Source organism: Phoca vitulina, unplaced genomic scaffold (assembly GCF_004348235.1).
Source record: "Phoca vitulina isolate PV1807 unplaced genomic scaffold, GSC_HSeal_1.0 scaffold42, whole genome shotgun sequence".
In the NCBI taxonomy this organism is placed as follows: Eukaryota; Metazoa; Chordata; class Mammalia; order Carnivora; family Phocidae; genus Phoca; species Phoca vitulina.
This window is the reverse complement of record NW_022589745.1, coordinates 11,853,627-11,875,783: the sequence shown is the minus strand read 5'-3', so window position 1 is coordinate 11,875,783 and position 22,157 is coordinate 11,853,627. Positions and strand designations below refer to the sequence as shown.

General features: G+C 47.1%; 1 long non-coding RNA gene across 2 annotated transcripts in view; it reads right to left on the bottom strand.

Annotated features, from left to right (window-relative positions):
* LOC116648256 overlaps positions 1-14,862 on the bottom strand; it is a 40,370-nt gene extending 25,508 nt beyond the window's left edge. Inside the window, exons 1-2 of one of the 2 annotated variants that reach the window (XR_004302482.1) lie at positions 14,417-14,862; positions 4,173-4,237 (exon numbers count right to left, since the gene is read on the bottom strand). This is a non-coding gene — a long non-coding RNA (uncharacterized LOC116648256). The remainder of the gene's footprint in view (positions 1-4,172; positions 4,238-14,416) is intronic. The other variant, XR_004302483.1, reaches the window with a different exon arrangement.
* Between the last annotated feature and the right edge of the window lie 7,295 nt (positions 14,863-22,157).

Below are 22,157 nucleotides of genomic sequence, written 5' to 3'. Positions count from 1 at the left end.
ATAAAAGAAAGCCAAAGTGGTCCCTTAATTCATCAGTTTCAACAAATCAGCTTAACTACACAGACTCCGAATTACCCAAGTTCAGAGTATCTGAAAAATTTGAAATCCGAATGCCCTTGTTAGGAAGTTAAGAATCTGCACCCTCGGCATATGGCTCGGTCCCTAATTCTGAGTCTACTATGTTTAAGCCCATGATTCCCAGACTGTGCGCTGAGGTACCCTGAGGCTTACAGCAAACTCATGGAAGTACAGAAGAGAATTTTGCAGTTTAGAGCAATGCCTGACAACCATTAAACATCGCACAAACCACGAGCTCGTAGTTGTTCCTTCGTGCAGCATTAGATTGGGCTATATTCCTCTCCATGACATCATATCCTTCCTTGCAAAGCAGGGTTTGGGGGTTCAGTGACACCAAGCATATGAAGTATGAAAATCAGTGTGAAACAGGAAACGAGGGGGGTGGTGTCCAATCAGATGCCAGAGAAGCTGTGTAGCACCTGAGAGGACCACAAGGCTCACCACATCCTGTTACTGTAATTATTTAAGAATGAAATAGGGGCGCCTGGGTGGCTCAGTCAGTTAAGCATCTGACTTCGGCTCTGTCATGATCTCAGGGTCTTGGGATTGGGGCCCGCGTTGGGCTCCACATTCAGTGGGAAGTCTGCTTGAGGATTCTCTTCCTCTCCCTCTGCCCCTCCCCTTGTGCTCACTCGCACTCTCTCTCTCAAATAAATAAATAAAATCTTTAGAAGAAAAAGAATGAAATAAAAATAGTTATTTTTCCTCCAATTTATGACTATTATTTTGGCTACTATTCAATGGCTACTAATTTGTTAGGAGATAAATACTTATTATGTTGTTGGATGTAACTACTTAATCAACAGAACTGTTAGGTATTTCTTTATTTTAAAATATTCTATATTTCTATTCCTAGGGGCACCGTGAGCCAACATAGTTTGAGAAACCTACAACATAGCCTACAACCCTAGAGGTGGCCTTTCTAGCTTCTTACTTATAAAACAATATTAAAATACAATGGAAACAATTAAAAATATTGTGGCAGGTTGTCTTTTCCCCCAAAGAACCCACAGCAATATTTCCAGTCTTATTCTGATTTTTGAGAACCTTGCCTCTCCTTTCATTAAAAGGTTGAGTTTAACTTCCCTTCCCTGTTGAACATGAGTCAGGTTTAATGACTCCCTTCTGACAAATGCTGCGGATACAATGTACAGAATCGATGCAGTGTGACTCTTAACACCAGGTCAAAAAGGTGCTGTGGCTTCAGACCACTTCTCTCTTTGGATGCTCACCCTGGGAACCCAACCACCATGCTGTGAGGGAGCCAAAGCAGCCCACGTGGCGAGTCCACTTGAAGAAGCCCATGCGGAAACTGAGACCCCCACGGAACAGCAATCATCAACTGCCCCCCTACTTATTCAAGTCTTGATCAAACAAGCCTTCAGATGATTCCAGCCCCAACCTTTGAGTCTGTCAGCTGAGGCCCCGGACATCATAGAGCAAATATAAGCCATCCTTTCTGTGCCGTATTAGAATTCCTGACCCAGAGATCAGTGAGCATAAGGCATGGTTGTTTAGCCTCTGAAATTTGGGGTACTTTGTTTTGCAGCATTAGATAACCTAAGCAAGGATGACAGATATTTGTGAGATGCCTCTCCAGCCCAATAATACTGGCTTTCCCAGCTCTTCTCTAGAGCTCTCTCCACATGCATTCACCTCAGCCACATAACTGTAGGGAGCATGCCCCCACACCTCTGGCCACAGAGGATTGGATGAGGAGTAACAACCTGACCAAACTGGGCCAATCCAAGTCCTGTCTCAGGAATGTGGAACTGAGAGGGAGATGAATGCCCCTGCCGTGACTGGGTCCCCTGACGTGTAACTTCAGGAGCTTCGGGGCAGCCATCTTGCACGCCATATTGACTAGCAAGCAGAGAAAAAGAAAGAGACACACAAGGAAAAGCAGAGGTGAAGGAAAGAGAGAGTATGTTGCCCAGGTCTTGGAAGGACTTGTCGTTCTAGACTCCAGTCCTTCCTGAGGCTCCAGGGAGCAACCTCCAAGGCATTTCTTTAAGATAAATTCCCCGCGTTTTGCTTACATTTGCTCAGGTCAGTTTCTGCAGCCTCAGGGTATTTTTCACGTCTACCCAGCACTTTACGGCCCACTGAGCCTCTTTATATGCATGATCTCATACAATCCTGACCAGGACTCTGTAAGATGTATGTTATTACCCCATCATTGAGAAGAAGAAACAGAGGTCCAGAGAAAGTGACGCAAGCAAGGCTCACAGGCAGAAGCAGACGTTAAACCAGAACTAGAACCTGCCCTCTGTCTCCAAACGCCAAACTCTGTTTGGGAGACATTTCTTCCTCCTGCTCTGTAGAAGTGGGGAGGTGACATCCGGTTTATCCTCAGGAACCAACCATACGTCCACAGCCCTTTCCTGTTGCTGCATAGGACTCAGAGATGTCCAGCATTCAGGCCAGTCCCTGGGAGACCAGACCCTCAGCCAAGGATACAGAATGTCCAGTGCTCAGCACCCAGCAAACTCAGTCCCCAGAAGCTTGCCCAGTTGGCACTGCCGGGCGCTCCAAACAAGGGACTCCTCGGGCCTGAGATGGCCAGAGAGGCTGCCCAAAAGAAATAGCATTGGAAGGTTGGGAGGACTTGGATAGGTCGGGGGGTGAGGGAAATCATGCTCCAAAATTGCTGTTTTCTTCCAAGGGTTTACTCAGGTTCTTTTGGGAGTAAGACATCTGAACTTTTCAATCCTCAAAGCCTACAGCTCTCCCTGAGAAAGTCTGCTGAAGAAACACCTAGTCCAGCCTCCAGGCAATGCATGAGACCCCCTCTGCCAAAGCCCAGCAATGTTCTACTCTCCTGTTCTCCAGCAAGAAGTGGGGGGCTGTGGATGTGGACAGGGCATGAGCACAGAACAATCTGGGTTCAAGTCCTTATTCCACCACATATCCCCGCCGGTCCCTAAATAAGTCATTTAACATGTCTAAACCTCAGTTTCTTCCACTCTTGTCTTCAACTGAGATGTTGTTCAGCTCAGAGAAAAGGTAGGTGAAGTGCCCAACATCAGGCCCGAGTCACCGTAGATGCTTAACAAAGTCTAACATTTAAATGATCTCATCTGACAGCCCATCCGATCCTTGTTCCGTTCTAATTGTTAGAAATGCTTTCTTCTATGTGGATGAGCGGAGTTCTGCCTGCCCAGAATGCCCACCATGGATCCTGCCTTTGCCTCCAGAGCCCCGAGAAGGACAGCCCCTAGGCCCCCAACATTCCTGCAGACACCACTGCTTCCTGCCTCCCCCGCTCACACTGGTCCCTTCCCTGCTCCCCACAGGCAGATTTTTGAAGCTGCAGAGGGCCTAAGTGTTCCCAGAGAGACTGCACACATTCAAAGCCTTGTTTGCATGGAAACTCCTCTCTGAGCCGGTTCAGCGGCCTCCGTCAATACAGCCCTCAGATAAGATGCTGTAACTCAGAAGGCTTGGCTCGAGAGAAATCGGCTACAACTGAATCATATGGCCTGGGCTAACGTCCTCCAAAAGGCAATTTCAGATCTCTCCATCCTTCTACCCCCTTCTCTCCCGTGCCTGGCCTCAGCACTGCACAAACAGAAGCCAAAGGGAAAGGTCCAATTATTCCATGGAGATTTAGCTACTGTATTGACAAAACTCAGCGTTAATTCCCAGAAAGCATTCAAGCCCTGAGGTGGGGGCGGGGTGGGGGCAGGGAGAGCCCGCTGGATAACTGGGTGAGAGTCATAGCCGCTTTGCAGCCGAATCTGACCTAGTTTAATGAAATCAGGTCATCTGTGAGCTCTTCATTACCCTCAGACTAAACAGGACCCAACAGAGCAGTCAATGTCCCTGGCCTTTCTGAATTCCGCTCGTTCGCATTATGACATTTTGATGTTGGGTCTTAATGCGTGTTGACTTAGTGGCTGGGCCCTTGCAAAGGTAGTAAACAGCCTGGGTGAAGGCAGGAAAGTAAACAAGAGAGCTGCTGTTAAAAGCACACACACACAAAGGCAGTGTAAATACCCCAGGTCCCCAGCCTGCATCCTCAGGGAAGCCGGCAGACAAAAGGCGTCATGAGTGTCTGTGACTATTATCGCTGATGGACGGATGGGACTCACCCATTATCCTGCCGCCTCGTCAGATGGAACTCGCAGTTTCAGCAGATCTTCGGGGCAGGGGTGGGCTGGGAGGGAAATGAAATTGTCAGGTTCGGGTTGGGATATTGGCTTCAAGGGCAAATTGCTCCCTGGCAACAACTGTGGAGGACTGGGCCCATCACTCCTCTTGAGACTGTCCTGTGGGATGGTGATGGCTTTATTTCATCTGCTGTCCTGATCTGCATTTTCCGGAAACCGAAGCCTGTGGTCTGGGAGTCTGCAAATGAACCCTCTCCGCTCGCTGGATGCTCATTAATGGCATGACTATTTACGGAAGTAAATGATATGTGTGAGTTTCCCTGTCCCTATCAGGATCGTCACAGACTGTCAACCTCAGAAAGGGCAGGATGCTCCATCCGTACCATACACAACAGAGGCTTCCGTACAGAGGTGGCCCAAGGACTGAGGGTTTAGGGTGGGGTCACATTTTTGACTGAAGAGAAACTTAAGAGGCACAGACTGGTGTAGGCTGACAGCCAAGGGGGGCAGGAGGGAATTCCTGCACACACTGGGTAGTCTCCGAAGTCCCTAGTGCTGGGTGGGGTGGAGAGGCTCACGTTGTGATGAACTGGGTCTGGGTTTGGCTACTGGAGCACTGCCTTCTGCCTGCTGAACAATGGCTCGTGGTGGGAAAACGCCATCCCCTCACCCTTGCTCCTGAAGGCTACCCCTCAAGGAAACACTCCTGGCCAGTTACCTCATTTACACTCCCAGTCCCTGTTGGGAGAAGCTTGAGGTCCCACCATGTAGACTGGAAGAAGCAAAATACTGCGACCTAGGGGTGACCCTGGGCAAGGGGTATCACTTCTCTGGGCTTTAGTTTGTCCATGTATTCAGTGAAGAGGCTCTGTTGTTTAACTTCTAAGGGCTTTCTATGAATTTCTTTCTGATTTTAAAGCCAATCCCTGCCTCAGTCCCCAGGTCACCGTACTCTTCCTCAGAGCAGGTGTGCCCTGGAGAAGCCATCTGTGTGGTCTTCTGGGATCCACCACTGACCTTGACTTCCTTAATCTCAGCCTCAGACATGAACCTGCTCCCTCCCAGTCCCGCCATTTGATAGTAGTGCTTGGCCTGGATCTATTGTGTCCTTTAATGATTAGTTGACTTGGAACAGAGCCGAAAACCAGTTTGTTTCCCAAAGGCAAGGACTGCAAGCTGGTCTATTCCATGAGTCTCCAGAGCCAAGGGGAGGAAAGGTGTTGAATCTGTCTCTGTGCCTGGCCCGATGACCAGAGTCTGACTACAGAGAGAAGCCAGATCCCACCAGCAGAATGACCGCTGAGATTCTGGCTTTAACCCATCTGTACTATCTAATCGGGAAAATGGCAGGATCGGGTTTCCTGTTTTATTGGCATTCGATAATATATATTGAGTGACCATGTCTGCAGTGAGGCAATTGGTTTAAAAGGGGGTTATAAGGATTGACTTGTGTTTAAGTGCTTAGAATTCCAGGATGGTAATTATCTCGATGTGCATCCTAATTTATAGGAACTCCAAAGAGCTCAACAGCATATAAATTTGAGCCTGTCTAAATGAGTCTCTGAAAAAAACATCTACAGTCAGAGAGGCAAAAAACACATTGCAAGAAGAAAGGCTAGAGAAGTTTAAGCCAGTGGTTCTCAAACATTTAACCTACAGAATCTTGTTTTTGAGATAAAATCTTACATGAAAACTGAATACATAAAACAGACCCAAGGGGAACAGATCAGGAAGAAGCAGAGGAAGGGCCCAGAGCCCTGCCTCTTGCTCACTATTTTAGCCCCCTCCCTAAGCCACCACAGCTCAAGGCACCGATGGAAATTCTGGGGGCTCTGAGGAATGCGTTTTGAGAAGCAATGATCTACTCCAAGCTCCTCCGTTTGTAGATAAGGACCCCAAGGTCTAGAAAGATGAAATGAATTGTTAAAATCAGAGTGCAAGTCAGAGATAGAAGAGGAAGTAGATTTGCGGGTCTCTGAGTGATGCCTGCTCACCATTACATGAAGTGCCTACTTTTTAATGCCGCCCCAACCAATCTCCATTATCTTCTCCCATTCAGAAGTTAACTCTAAAAGTGCCCTTTCCAGAATTGAAACAAAGTTTTAGCCATGATAAGATGAAAAGGCATAATGTTGTGGTGGAAAGGCAATTGTCCTGGAAGTAGGAAGGCGTGGTACATTGCCTTAGATAAGTCATTTTATTTCTGGAACCTATCATCTTCATCTGGGAGATGCTAAACTCAGTGGCTTCTAGGTTCATACAGATTTTAAGGCTAAATATTGGAGATTTAGATCCCCAAGGTCATCTCTTCTGTATTCTCCTGTAAATGATTCTTTTGACTTAGACAACATAGTGAAACTAGAAAATTCAATAGAAAGATCAGAAAATAAAGTTATGGAAACTTTTAATGTGTTCTCTATACATATATATATAAAACAAAGAATTGGAAAATAGCACAGAAAAGCTGAAATGTTGGGATCAATCCAGAATAGTCAACATCTGACTAATGTTATTTACAGAAAGAACAAACAGGGGAGAAAATTATTACAGACATAATTACTTTAAAAAATTTCCTAGAAGGGAAGATCACGAGCCCCAGGACTGAAAGTATAGCAACGACCAAAAAAAAAGGACAAAAGACCCACAGTAAGTTACCTCAGTGTAAAGCTTCAAAAGTGGGATAAAGAAAGATCTTAAAACTTTCATTAACTAAAGAGGGAAAAAAAGCTTCCAGGGAAGAATATTTAAATTCTATCCAAGGTTTGGGGATCAGAATGGTATCAAATTTCTTAATAGCAACATAGAATATTAGAAAACAAAGAATGCTTTCATATTTCTGAAAGAAAGTGATTTTCAACATAGATCTCTATACCCAGCCAAACTAGCTAAATAATATAAAAATAGAATACAGATATTTTTTGTTATTCAAGAACTCAAAACTTTTACAGCCATACACCATTTCTTAGGAAGCTGGCATGGGTTATGCTACACCAAAACAAGGGATTAAACAACAGAACAGATCAGTAGATAGCTAATGAGAGAGAGAGAGGTGATAGATCAGTTTAACAAATGAATAGGAGCAGAAGAGCCAACACGAAAAGGCAGCAATGATAAATCACATGTCCCAGACAAAACAGGCTATGGTATGCTGGGACTTAAAGCAACAAAGGTTTACTTCTTGCTGCATGTCCACTGTGGGTTGGTTGTGGCTCTGCTCCATGTCATCTTTGCTGCAAGCTGACGGAGCATCCTCTATCTGAAATGTTGACAGCCATCATGGCAGAGGAAAACAGACCACAGCAAACAATACTCTGGCTCTAAGATTTCCTCTCAGAAGTGATACACACACATGCCACTTCTACTCACATTTCATTGGCCAATGGACTAAACCTCAGATCAATGAGACTCAGAGATCTCATCCTCTCCAGGAAGGGACTGTGAATATGTTTTAACATGCAGTCTACCACATCCCAGGATGACAGCTGACTATCAGGCTTAAAAAACAGTCCAAATTGGAGCACAAGACAACGAGCAATGAGAATGTTCTAGAGGTGGGAAAATGCAACTGATAGATGGTCTGCTTTATATAAGCACTTGCAAAACACTGTTGGTAAACCTTAACGATTAAAAAAAATTGAAAATATGGGGCTCCTGGGTGGCTCAGGTGTTAAGCATCTGCCTTCGGCTCAAGTCATGATCCCAGGGTCCTGGGATCGAGCCCCACATCGGGCTCCCTGCTCAGCGGGGAGCCTCCTTCTCCCTCTCCCGCTCCCCCTGCTTGTGTTCCCTCTCTCGCTATGTCTCTATCTGTCAAATAAATAAATAAAAGCTTTTTTTAAAAAATTAAAAGTATGGACATAGTCTTAAACAAGGAATTACTAACTCCAGAAGAAACCAAAAAAATTATATTGAAAAAGGAGAGCATTCATAATACGTACTAATTGGCTCTTTAGTGAGCAACATTTTCATAGTAAAAATGTAAATTCTGACTATTGATCTAACTACAGATTACTGGGTAATTGTATTGGGAGGATAGAAATAGCGGAAGTGAAGGGCATGGTTTAAGAGATTTAAATCCTCAACTCTACTAAAATAACCTGAAGGTTAAATATATTCTTCCTGGATTCTGATTCTGTAATATCTCACTCTGGATGTGCTCCATCAAGAATCAGTAATGCATAGTAATCAACCAGAGGTGTGCTGGCAGTCAATATGGATAATGCCGAGCATTAATAAATTTAAAAATAGCAATATAAGCACATAGAAAATGGAAATAAATCATGTAAAAACCAACGTAGTGTTGAAACTGGGTCGCTTTTAAGGAGCAAAATCAGGAGGTAAAGAGCAGAGCAAGGGATTTTTGTTGTTTTTAAAACAATGCACAATTTACTTTAACAAAAATACAAATAAAATACAAAACTAAAATATGGCATGCTACCTCTGATTCATTTTTGAAGTCAGCAGGGTATAGATCATAAATAAATAATAAAATACTTAAACTTCAATGATTAATTTTCAAGGCATCGAGACATAATAAATTGAACCTGACATTATAACCACCCGGGCAGTAATGCAATCTTTCTTTGATGATTCAGGAGGCACTTTAAGGACCTGGCAATGACCTGAGGTCATTTCTCTGAGCATTCTTCCTCATTCTTTCCTAATTTGTTAGTCTTATAAAAATTGATTTCATGTTGGCCATTCTAAAATTCCAAAGAATCTTTCTCTCTAGCAAATGCAAAACCCCTTCAGAGGCGAAGGGGCTCTACTAACAGTCCTGGAAATGTCCAAGGCTTTCCCTTTGCTCCTGGGCTGACTGGGGTAAAGCTGGGGGCTTATGGCCCAGTCACAGAGGGCCAAGCTAGGCAAGCTAAGATGTGGGAATCAGGCTGAGAGGAGACAGCCTGGCTTTCTCAGGGGCAGAAAGTACTGAGATAACCAAAGTCACTCAGGAATTTGGAAACCAGGGGCCCATAGTACCCAAATATCACCATGTGGGAAGTATAGTCAAGCTCTTCAAGCCAGAAAATTGGGGGTAGGTGGGGTTGTTTTGCCTGCCCTCAAAAAGCTGGGCTGATGTGTATCGTGAATAGTTTTAAGCAGATTTCACCTGGAAAAAAAAAAAATACAGCCAATCTTCCAGATAAGTTCACTATATGATATATCATATGATAGCATCTTCTATAAGTATTAAAAATCACATTTACAAAAAAATTCCTAACATCATGGTAAAATATTTATGAGGTGTTAGGTTAAAAAAGCAGAAATGAATTGATATATAATATAAAGGGCTAATATCCAAAATATATAAAGAACCCCTACAACTCAGTGGCAAAAAAAACTAAATAACTCAATTTAAAAATGGGCATAAGATCCAAGTAGACATTTTCCCAAAGAAGACATACAGATGGACTGTTAACTGGTACATGGAAGGATGCTCAGCGTCATTAATCATGAGGAAAATACAAGTCAAAACCACCATGAGATATCACCTTACACCAATTAGAATGGCCATATCATAAAAAAGACAAGAAATGACGAGTGATGGTGAGGATGCGGAGAAAATGGAACCCTCTGGAACTGTTGGTGGGAATGCATACTGGTGTGGCCACTCTGGAAAACAGTATGGAGATACCTCAGAAAATTAAAAGTAGAACTACCCTATGATCCAGCACTTCTACTTCTGGGTACTTATCCAAAGAAAAGAAAAGAAAACAAAACAAAACAAAAAACTAATTTGAAAAGATAAATACACCCCCATGTTCATTGCAGCATTCTTTACAATAGCCAAGATATGGAAACAATCTCAATGTCCTTTGATGGATGAATGGATAGAGAAGATGTGGTGTATATATACAATGGAATATTATTCAGCTGTAAAAGAAAATGAAATTTTGTCATTTGCAACAGCAGGGATGGACCTCGAAGGCATTATGCTAAGTGAAATAAGTCAGACAGAGAAAGCCAAATGCCATATCATGTCTCTTATATGTGGAACAAAAACAAAACAAAACAAAACAAACAAACAAAAACAAGCTCATAGATACAAAGAACAGATGGGTGATTGCCAGAGTCAGAGGGTAGGGGGTGGAAGAAATGGGTGAAGGCGGTCAAAAGGAAAAAAAAGAAGAAAAAAATTTTTACATGTATAGAATCTATAAATTGTATAGGTTTGTGTATGCATATGTGCACTTTTTAAATGTTTTGAAGATTTTTATTTATTTATTTGAGAGAGAAGGAGAGAGCCCGAGTGGGAGGAGGGGCAGAAGGAAAGGGAGAAGCAGACTGCCCCCTTGAGCAGGGATCCCCACGTGGGGCTCGATCCCAGGAACTGGAGATCATGACCTGAGCCGAAGGCAGATGCTTAACGGACTGAGCCACCCAGGTGCCCCTGTACATGTACATTCTGAATGTTAACAGTACCTGTCTCTGGCTGGTGAAATTGACCAATTTGGGGGGATTTTATTTACGAAAATCAAATGCCACTTAAATTAAAAAGAACCCTGCAATCACTGTAGACAGAAAAGCAGGTGGAAGGTACAGAACTTAGTCCTGATTTACAGACCAATCAACTGGATTCACTTCTTTGGCCTCAGTTTCCCCAGATGTGACATGACGCTACTGAATGAGAAAAGTGACTTGCACTCTTCCCTGGAGCCTGACACCAGCACCTGGGGGGTGTGAAGCACGTGGGGTTCTACATCCTCCATACCAACTTTATTCCAAACAGCTACCCTTTCATCCACAAATACAATTGCATAATCTCTAAAGTCACTGCCGATGATATTTTTATGAGAATCTGATGTGGACAATTATGTAGTCCAGCCTGTTTTCCTTCTTGACTCGGGATCAAGAAGCTTGAAGCCAAAGGTAGTGCTCACCTGAAATAACATGTCATCCCAATGACCTGTCATGTTTTTCCCCCATATAAGAGATTCACATCTTTCTTTTGCTGTTTTATTCATTAATGGCTTTGTTTCATGGACACCAATAGTGAAAGCTCTCCCTTATCCCTTTTCAGAAGAGGCAGAGTTTTAATGACAAGGTTTCAGTACCATTTGGGCCCAGGTCAGTACTGGGTCTCCAACCACCCCACTGTGGAAACTCAAAAGAAAATATTAAATCTGGAAAAAATCCGTGCAAAAAAAATAAATAAATAATCTGAGCAAAAATCTGGAAATAATCTGTGGACAACGTGCATCTTTTTTATTTACCTGGCATCTAATGTCTTATTAAGTAAACAAGCAGAAATCCTTATAAAGTGGCCACACCCCTCTGCCCACACTTCTATTTGGGGTCTATGTCATTTATTTTTCTCATCCAAAGAATGAATACAAGTTCCTCACCCAAGCCAAGGTTTAGAGACCACACACAAGATTTGCTAATTGATTTACTAAAGAATAGACATCCCACTGCTTAGCTCAGTCTCCACATCAGAAAGAAGGACGTCTCCTTAATGAATTAAAAGAAACTCGGCTGTACTTAATCCTTGGGTTCTGGCTCTGCAATATCTCACTCTGGGTGAACTCCATCCACCCAGAAGCAGCAACAAGTATCAGGCACTAGGCGCTCCTAAACGTACACACCACTCAGATTAGAAGAAAACACACTGACCAGGGCATATGGTCACCAGAAGGCAGAAATGGGCCTCATTCTCCTACCAGTCCAACTGGCTTGGCCTCAGCCTGGGCTGGAATCCCATTTACTGTCCTTTGTCTTCTAGGGCAGCTCTTCAGTGGGTCCCAAGGAGCTCGGATTGCAGAGTGGTGTCCTCCAGGCACACTGATCTTGTTCACCTCGAGGCCAGCCAGCGATCCTATAAGGCATGGAAGTTGGCTGCCCCAGGGCTCACCGCCCTACTGAATTCTGGCTTCTTCCATCCACCGTTCCATCAACACTGCCCTCACCAACATTGCCTACCACCACATTGCCGAACTCAGTGGGCTTTATCAGTCTTTTCCTTTCTAGACTTTCCTGCTGCATTAGACATGTTGACCATCATCTCCTTCCTGAAATCTGTTTTCTCTCATTGAGAGGAACTCCTCCTCTATCTCTGAATTCTTTGCAGATATCCTCATGCAGTCTCTCTCTCACCATCCCTGACATCGGGATGCTCCTCAGAGCTCTGTCCTCAACCCTCTCCTTTTACTGCACATGCTCCTGGTTGATGTTCCTTTCTATGGCTTCGACGGCCAGCCTCGGCCTTGGACACACCGCCCCCCTCCAGCCCTCTCTTCTGTGTCTGTGGCCCTTGCAAACCCAAGTACCCACTGAACATTTCCACCTAGATTTCTACAAGTTCAAACCTGAATTCACCCTCTTCCTCCTCCAAAAAACCTCTCTCATCTCTTATGTTCTCCTTTCTTGTGAATGACCTCACCATCCAGGCCCCTAACTGAATCAGGAAACTGGAAGTCAGTCTCAAGCCTCCCTCTCCCACCCCTCCCTCCAGCCAACTACCGGGTTATGTCAGTCCTCATACCAAAGTATTTCTCCCATCTGCCCCCTCGGTTTCCCTGGCTACTGTCCTTCTTGTTCAAACCTATGTCACCTCTCACCTGAAGAAGTCTCCTCCCTGACCTCCTGCCTCCAGGCTCTTCCCGGCACACTGTCAAGTGATCACATAATGAAAAACTGACTGTATTCTTCTTAGCTGACATTTACTCTTCCTTCATGATCAAGCTCAATTATCACTTTCTCTGGGAAGACTTCCTTGATTGCTGATCAGTTAACTGTCCCTTCTCTGTCTTCCTCAAGTACTTTCCTCAAGTACTTTGCCTCTATCATCCCCCATACTCCTATGCATTGTTTGTTTACTTGTCTCTCAATAGGACTCTTAGCTCCTCCGGCTCAGGACCTGGTCTTCTGTCTTTTTAATCCTTAGCATCTTTAACAATACCTGGCCTGAGTAGTCCTCAATACACCAATACAGGGAGGGAGAGGGGATAAAGGGATGGAGGGAGGGAGGGTCCCGGGTTCCTCTACCAGCTCCGCCATCAATCTTCTGTATGACCTGGAGCATGCCATCTTAATTCTTGGAGTTTCAGTGTACCCATCTGCAAAATGAGCTGCTTCGTTTATTAAAGATAACTATGTTTTGAGCACCTTTTATGCTGGGCACAATGCTCCCTGCCCTGCCTGTCATAAATGTAAACAGATTCTTTCCTTTCCTAGGACCTTGCGATCAGAATCATATTTTCTTGGATCCGTTCTGCCGCGGGGACAGATGGCTCGCTTCTAATGCATTTGCCATAGCTCTTTCGTTATTTGCATGCCCCCTGCATGCCTCTCCTGGGTCTCTCGCACTCTGAGGAAGATGTGTTTCTAACCCAACTAGGTCCCCTTCCACAAAGTATTGCAAGGGATAGAAAGGTAGGGAATGACCCATTCCACCAACACGCAACTTTTCTAAAGATCCCCTGCCTTGTGGAATATACCACATGGCTTTGGGATCTGCATGTACCAAGCATCCTTCACCTGGGTAATTTTAGCCCCAAACTCCCCATTTGCCACAATTCCCTGGGAAACAGTTTTATGTTGGCCTGGCTTGGGGAGTCTGAGCTCCATGTTCTGTTTCTTGCACCCCCTTCCTGGCCCCTTTCCAAAGTTGTGATGTACGGGAGGAATGCAATGTTTCCGTCAACAGATGTTGAGAAGAGGGACAGTCGCCAAAAAAGCTAAATCGTCGTCTTCCATAGTGGGAAGCCAACAGATTGCTCCTCGAACTATCACACCAAGAAGCAATATTTTACTGACAGAGGTGGAGGAACATGACAAGAGTCTTAAGAGTTAAAAGTTGTCGCCTCTGGGGAAAAGCAAATAGGGAGGAAGGAGTTGGGGGGCAAACTTGCTTTTCTTAAGAAGCCTTGCAGAACTGTTGAAATGATACGCATATATAACTTTGATTTAAAAAAAAATTAAAAACCACATTAAAGAAAACGTAAATCCTCCCTGAACTTGAGTCCTAGCCCTCGTCGTGATGCCAGTACCCTGAGCCACTGGCCATTGTGGTCTCTGCTGGTGAAACAGCAGTTCTGAAAATCCCTTCCAGTCCCACCCCTCTGACACCCCGATCCGGCAAGCCCTCCCCCCTCCCCCCGCTCCTGCGCCCCTCAAGATGCTGCAGCACCCACAGCGGGGTGCATCCCGACAGAGCCGGGTGACTTGCAGCTTCAGCAACATTGCAGACTGCAGGTGGGACCTGGGGCAGCCCGGTTCACACCCACCTCGAATCCCGAGCGTGCCAACCATCACCGCGTTCCTCGCAGGACTCCTGGCCAACTTTTTCCTTGGGTCAGCCCCGCCTCCTCATCAGCTTCTAGGAATCGAAACCAAATAAATGCCTCCCGTGGGAGAAGCAGCAAAGCTTCGTTTACGGGTGAACTCCGCCAGACCCAGTGGCAGAGAACAATTTCTCTCATTACACCAGCTCCTCCCGCTCTGGCCGCGCAGGCAGCGGCTGCCCCATTAGGAACGCATTTGCCACGGTGTAAACCACCCTGCCACCCACTGGGCTACGGCCAGTTTCCGAGCTGCCGCCGGAGACAGCTGCAACGGGTCACTCCGATCCGCGCACTGCGGCGCCCAGAGAAACATTAGTCCCCCAGATAGACTGTCTCCTTCCCATGAGAGCGGTGGAGAGAGAAAGGCGCCCGGGGAGGGCGGTGCGTGTGTTGCAGTGATTGGAATCACACGGAAGAACAGGCTCTCACACACACTCAAACGCTCCTGCACGCCCACACACACACACACACACACACCCCCCGCATCCCTGAAGACGAGCTAGAGCTCTCAGTGGGCACCAGGCAGAGCCCAAGCTCTGGTCCTGACACGTTAAAGAAAGGCATGCAGTCAGCCACCATACCCGTGGACCCCAGGGAAAACATACACTGATGAGCATGCCTTGGGCTCACACTTCACTTTTACTCACAAATGGGACAAAGACATTTTTTTTTTTAAATCTCATTTCTAGGGCAAGGACGGAAGGGCGCTTTTTCGGTGTTCACGGAGAGATTTGGAGGGTACAATAGTCTCATCTGACAAACGCTCACCATCTCCCCCGCTCCCCCCTCGGCCCCCACCTCCACTCCTGCCAGAATCAATAATATCACTTGATTTTTTTGGTCAAAGATAATAAATATTCGATTTGAACATCCCAGTCCTAAACAGACAGCTTGTGCTGGCCCCGGTAGACTGCCCACCAGACTCAGAGTGCTCGGCTGCATTTTTAAAATCCCCCGGACAGCTCCAGGCATTGTAAGCAGGTCCTGCTGACCAGGCTGATGTTTTTTACAGCCCGGCTCCCCAACAATGCCAGTTACCGCACACGAAAGACCATGGCCAGCAGATGTGGGCGGCCTCGCGCTGGCCTCTTGAAATTGCATCTGTTTTGAAATGTGACTCGACTTCAATCCGAAGCTGACCATAACATCCATGGCATGGACAGGAGGTGTTTACTAGATAAGCTTTTGATATTTGATGTTTGCTAATCATATTAAAGGCTTGAAACAAAATCCCAGCCACAATAAATCCCCACAATTGTACACATGAGGCAGGAAACGCCGAGAAGCTCTCTGCCTGGGGCTGTGATCTGACGCTGGGTGGCATGGTGAGGAGAATGGGGGTCTTGGAGGTCAAGGAAACAAGGGGGTAGTGACTCATTCTAATTCTTTCTGGGAGTAGCCATGCGTAAGTCACTGCCTCTGCTGGCCCTCAGTTTCCCCATCTTCGGATTATGGCTCAAAGGTGCTAGAGTCCTTTTTGCAGTCAGTCCCTGGGTGGGACCAGGAGAAAAGGAAACTTCCCTTCATAACATCACATGTGAAGTGTGAACAGTCACGTGGTCATGACTTTACAGTAGTCCCCTTTCGATTCCCAGGGGATCCTGACTCCTTAAAGACCCGATGCTTTGGTGTCCTGAGAGATCAGCGCATCAGAAGTAGTCTGTCCATCCCAGTGGGTAAAGCCTGCTTTCACTGCCCAGGCAGGATAGAAGGCTTAGGGCCTGGACCACAACTGTAACTCTCATAAAGGGTCAGCACCGATTCCTTCCCAGGAGTCAGGCTCTGGAGGTCATCTAAACCCACATACCCCCAATCCCTAGATGAACAGCCAGGTTCCCTCCTGTGCACCATGCATTCGTGCCCCACTATCTCAGTGACCCCATCCTGCACTTGAGATGTCCTCCTAGATTCTCTCCCACCTTACTCATAATCTTGTTTTAGGTTGAACTTACATTAAATTTAAAAGTGGATGAAATCTAAAACCCAGGGGATTGGAGAGGACTGGTCTACAGTGTCTCCACTGCTAGTCTCCTGTCTGGTTTCACCCTTGCTGTCCCAACTTCTCAGAACATGCCCAACACCCTGTCCTTATTTGTCCCTATTAACCCGACTTAATAGCAATGACTTCTAACAGCATAGGATGTGACCTTCCCAAGACCATCTAACTTTTAAAGGGAGGCCATGAAGCCGAAGCACCTTCAAGGCTCTGGGGCATGGGAGCTATCTTGGTGGAATGGCAGGCATCAGGTAGGTGGCTCTTTCTAGACCCGACAATCTCCCTGGGAACCCCACAAACCCCAGCTGCCTCAGCTCTTATCTTATTGGGTCATCTTGGGGCTCCCAGGGCTTCCCAGAGCCATCTGGCCAGAAAATCCGTATCAGCATGTGTGAAATCCCCCTTTGGCAACAATGGGGAGATTTGCCTCTATCCATGGAGTCTAAAACTCTTCTCTGTCCCAGTGCCAGGCAGGTAGAGGACAGCAGCAGAAGGGCACAAAAGCTTGCCTTGCCAGGAGTCATGCCCAGAACCCTGCCGGCCACCGTACGAGCTGGTTTCGCCTCCCATTCTCAGGTCTTGTGGAACCCCTCGGGAGAGTGACGTGATTGGCCGTTGGCTTTGTCTTGTGGGGAGGGGGACATCCTCATTGGCTTCAGTGCAGGACATCAGTAAAGCAACATCCTTTGTGGGACTAATTTAGTGCCTGCTCACACAATGAGGCTGGGCTGCTAGGCCATGTCGTGAACCAAACCAGCTAATTTAAGCCTGGGATCATCACAGCAAGTGCTCACAGGCAGGGAAACCTCTCTCGCCAATAAAGGAGGAAGCGGCATGCATCAGCTAAGAAGGATCCTGCGAACATGAGCTCCCTCGGCCTGAGTCCCTCCTCCGAGTCGGGTACTGGGCGGACAGCACCTCACCGGCATCTCCGGGTCTGCTTCTTTGGGGTCGGTGTTGTGATTCCCTCTTTGATGAATGAAACCCAAGACCCCAGAAGGAACAAGTACAAGCAGGACCTGAGCCTGAATCTCTGACCCAAAGTCTAGTCTCTGCCATGAAACTTCTCAGCCCCCACTGTTTCCCAAGAAGATTAAAGATAGAAATTAGGCCATTTCAACATTTCACAAAACCCTAGATAGACAGACTCACCACTGTCTTCATGTCAGTGCTGGTTTCTGCAGGTCCTGACAGATGCCTGGGACTCAGTCTTACCCCCGGGTGCGTCTCCCAGAGCCTCTGAGGAGCTGGTCTCACTCGGAAACTTCCATGTCGGACCCAACGCCCACCAACCACCACCGTCTCAAGGGCTTCGGGGCACAGTCTCTGCCCCACACCCTCTTCTGAGGCCTCCAGCTAGCTGCCTTCTGGCAAGCCTTGGACACAGCCGTAGTTACCGACTGCCAGCAAAAGGAGAAAGAATTACCTGGCCTTTGCAGGAGAGTTTTTGTTGCCATTGTTTTGCATTTTATTTTTTTAACATATTAATAAAGTTTGTCTTTCTTATTCGAAAAATAAAATTAATTTTTAAATTCACGAGAGTTCCATCGATCAAGTATGGTCACCATTAATGTTTTTTTTCTCATTTTTTCCAGGCATAATTGTGTGTTGGGTGCTGTGTGACACTGTGGTTTTTTCATTATTATGACTAAATGTACAGTTTTATATCCTGTCCCTCCCTCTTAGTGTTTATGACATAACCATTTTCCCTCTGTTCTTATAAAGTCTTCGTAAACATCCTTTCAATAACTGTAGAAAACCTATTGCGAGGATGGAACACACTTTCCATGGTGAATCGCTTATTGTTGAGACTCTAGATTATTCCTAATTTTCCCTATTATAAACAATGATGTACTGAACATACTTGTTTATAAATTTCCTTCAGAAAGATTTCATGAGGTGGAATTACATGATCAAAGTGTATGGAAAGTTTAAGATTCTCAATAGATGTGACCAAACAGCATTATAAATATTTAAATATATTTCAAACATTGACTCACAGAGTGTCGAAATAGGAAGGGAGCTTTAAAATCAGCCTGTTCAACCTCTTCTTCTTCCAGATGAGAAATCCCAGTGGTTCTATGAGATCATGGCCAGCAGTCACCACCCGCTCAACAAAATGGCCCTCACCCTCTATTTTATTCACATCCAGCCACAGTGTGCATTTGGCCTTTGCTCACTTCTTTGCTTTCTTTTGCCTGGAATATCCTCACATCGCCTCCTGGCCCGTTTCTCCATGCAGAGAAAAATACACAGACATCAAGTCCTGTAGGCTCCCCCTCTGGGAGGTTTTCTTCCCTGTCGTTTGGTCATCATCTGTGCCAGGAGCATGACGGGCCTGCAGGAATCCAAAGGTCCACTGGTGAGACCCCCCCTTCCCACCCTGAGGACGACACCTCTGATCCCATCCTCTATTCCAGGGGTATGCACACAGCAAGTGTTCAATCATACTGAACATTCTCTTCCCTCCCCACTTAGCCCCGGCCCAGCCCTCGACTCCTTGCCACACTGAGAAGCAAATTCCTCATTCCCTTCCTGGACACACTGCTATTCTGCGTAGGGCACCCCAACAGCCAGGTCAACATCCAACAGTGAGGTGGTTGTGGGGAAAAAAGGCAAGCTCTCCAGCCAGAGACTGAGGTTCAAATTCCGACTCCAACTCTTAGAGGCAAAGAAACCTTGAGCAAGTGACATGTGTCCCTGAGCACCAATGTTCTCACCTATGGAACATTCTAGTAGCTCCCTTATAGGGTAACTGTGAGGGGCAAGCGTCTGTAGGGCACCACTCTCCCTTTCCTATTACCCAGCTGCTTGCCTCAATTTACTTACCCCAAGTGGCATCAGCAATGGGCAGGCAACAGAGTGGGTAAGCTAGAAAGAACCAGAAATGATCATCCCCTCTTCCTTCAAATGGCTACAGCCTAACTGGGATGTCTTTGTCAGAAAGTGATGTGTACAAAGACACTGAGCTTAACTGTGGAATTATGCTGGGATTCCTTCTAGTAATTAGCTTTTCCTTATGAGAAAGGCAAATAATTATCTTTCTGCCTCAGATGCAGACAGCATGTGCAGAGGCATCTATCCTCATAGCCTGGGGCGGGGCGGGGCAGAAGCCACCCAGCTGAATACGGAACAGTTTGAAGCCACTGACTCTTCTCAGAAATCAGCTGCCCAGACAACGCAAAACTTTGGAGGATGGCGAGGCTTTTGTGTGCTGCTGGGGTGTTTCCATGTGACAAAAGTGGGTCCTGTTGGAAAGTGGCAGCCAGAGTCCAGCAGACAGCTTCTGTCAGGAGGTGACGGTCCCAGCCCGCTCCATCCTCAGGATACAGCAGGAGGGGCCCACACAGAGACCACAGTGACAGACTGGAGTTCGCAGCCCCGTGCCCTCAGGACCCTTCAGAAACAAGGGTCAGAACCCACTCGGGGCTCTCCTGAATTCTTGCTTCAATCTCCTGGTTTCCAAGGTCTTGCCCATGCCCCCCTTCCTTCTGAACGCAAACACGAGTCTCCACCCCACCCTGTTCCCTCACCTGGCTAATGCCTTAAAATCTTGCAAGTGTCATCTCAGCTAGCAGAACTTTTGCCTTCTTTGAATACCCCCGGAAAAGGCTAAGGCTCCTCTCGGATTTTTGCTAACATGTGGTATTTCCCTCACCGTGGCTCTTCCCAGGTGGCCTGGTCAGTGACCCTCACTAAAATAATGTTCTCGAGGGCAGAGACCACTGTGTGTTCATTTTCTAGCTCCTGAAGCGAATATGGTTACAAGCACTCGGTAAAGCATTTGTGGAATGAATGCGTGAAAATAACTCGTTGACAGACAAAGAATAGATTGTTGATTAGAAAGAAATGAAGAAATGAGTGTATTCATGAAAGGAGGCAAGTTTACCTTCGGACAGCGCTAAAACTGGGCTGGAAAGGAGCAGCTGGGAGACTAACAGTAGACCCCACCCCTGCCGCAGAGGGGGGCTTTGGGTAGATCCCCAAGGGTTGGCAGCTCTAGCTGGCTGCCGAAGGGGCAGCCCAAATATCCTGAAGAGGCCTAGAGACCAATGTCAGTAAAGTGCGTCCCGCTGTCTACAGGCAGCCGGACGAGGCTGCATTGAACTTGCTGTTGGATGCTTCCGTGTAGTTTCCTCCAAACAACTAAGTGGAATTTGAACCAAGATCATGCGCTTTGGAGGGAATATAGTAATTCTCCCAGGCTGTACAACATTGCCTAATAAATGTGTTATTGTGGACATCTTAGACCTGTCTCAAGAGGTTCACCTTCCCGCTCAGATCCAGTTCCTTCTCTCTCTACGTAGAATTCAACACGCACCAGAATTTACCCATCATCACACCTCCGGATGGGCCATGTTCTCCTGCGTCCGGACCGTGAGCACCACCAGACTGAGGCCCCACGGACAGGGACCGGGATCTCTTCCCCTTCTGCGTGCCCAGTGCTAAAAGCAATTTAATAATTACCCAGAGAAGGCGCTTGATGCCTGTTTGTATAAATAAGCGAGCAAATGAATTGATACCTCAGGCATTTTAAAAACTCACCAAAACCCTTCCTGATACCTCTGCCCGCCTCTCAAGCCCTGAGAACCTGTCAGAAGTGTTCAGATCATAAACCCTCTTCACTCCCGCCTGTACTATAAAGCTCCTTCTGAAGGGGTCAGAAGTCACCCTACAGCTGGCTAGAAGCGACTCAACCCTGCACCTTCTCTCTTCCAGGCCCCGCTGGAGTCGCCTCTCGGGAGGAGGGCCGGAAGAAGGAGGAAGACAAAGCACCTGCCTTCAAGGAGCTCTCAGTCGGGCCGTGGGGCAGGGCCTGTAACTGCCCGCAGCTGGTCACAGAACTGCGAGACCTGAGGCCCAGTGACAGGAGGAGTCACATTGGTGTGGAGTCTGCAGGGAACTTGTGGAAGCCGAGGAGGCCAGGACATTGCAGGGGACAACAAGCAAGCAGGGAGTCCTGGGAAACATGCTGCGTCTGGAGGGACCCGGGGCAGAGGGGTGGCCCAGTGGGTCTGTGGAGGGCTGGGCAAGAAGGAAGAAGCCCCCAGGCCCTCTGGCTTTGGCATCTTGAGGAGCAGGGGCCTCCTAAGACCGGAAGGAAGACTGGAATGCACCCCCACAAGAACCCACCCTCTCCGGTTAGCTACATTCCAACGCGCCCAGGGCCCACTGGGCCGGTGGGCGCTCCCTCCGGTGGGCGCGTCCAGGGCCCCCCTGAGGGCTGCAGAGGAGCGGGGCTCTAGGTAGGCAAGATCAAAAGACCCGAATCACCTCTGGGGTCACAGTGACAAAATGCTTATGGGCTGGAAGAGGAAGGAGCCATTCGAGTGAGGAAATGAATGCTGGCCTTTCCCCCCCCACGAGTAGGCACAATGGGAGCCGGTCGGGAGGGAACAAAGCTGGCCCACTTGGGCGGGAGGCGGGCGGTGCGGAGCGGGCCCTGTTCTCTGGCCCAGGAGTTAATGCAGGCCAGCGACACAATGGGAGCACTGACCCGACCTCGGCTTTAGAGCTACAACACTGCCGAGGTCAGAGCCGCCTGACCCCCAGCGAGGTTAACCACATCAAAGCCCCCGCTGATCGCCCAGCCCACGGTGCCCCTAATGACTGTTAAATTGGAGTTTCCACCAGCTTCGGGCTAGCTACCTCCTCAGGTAGCCCAAGAGCAGGGGTGGGAGCCACCAA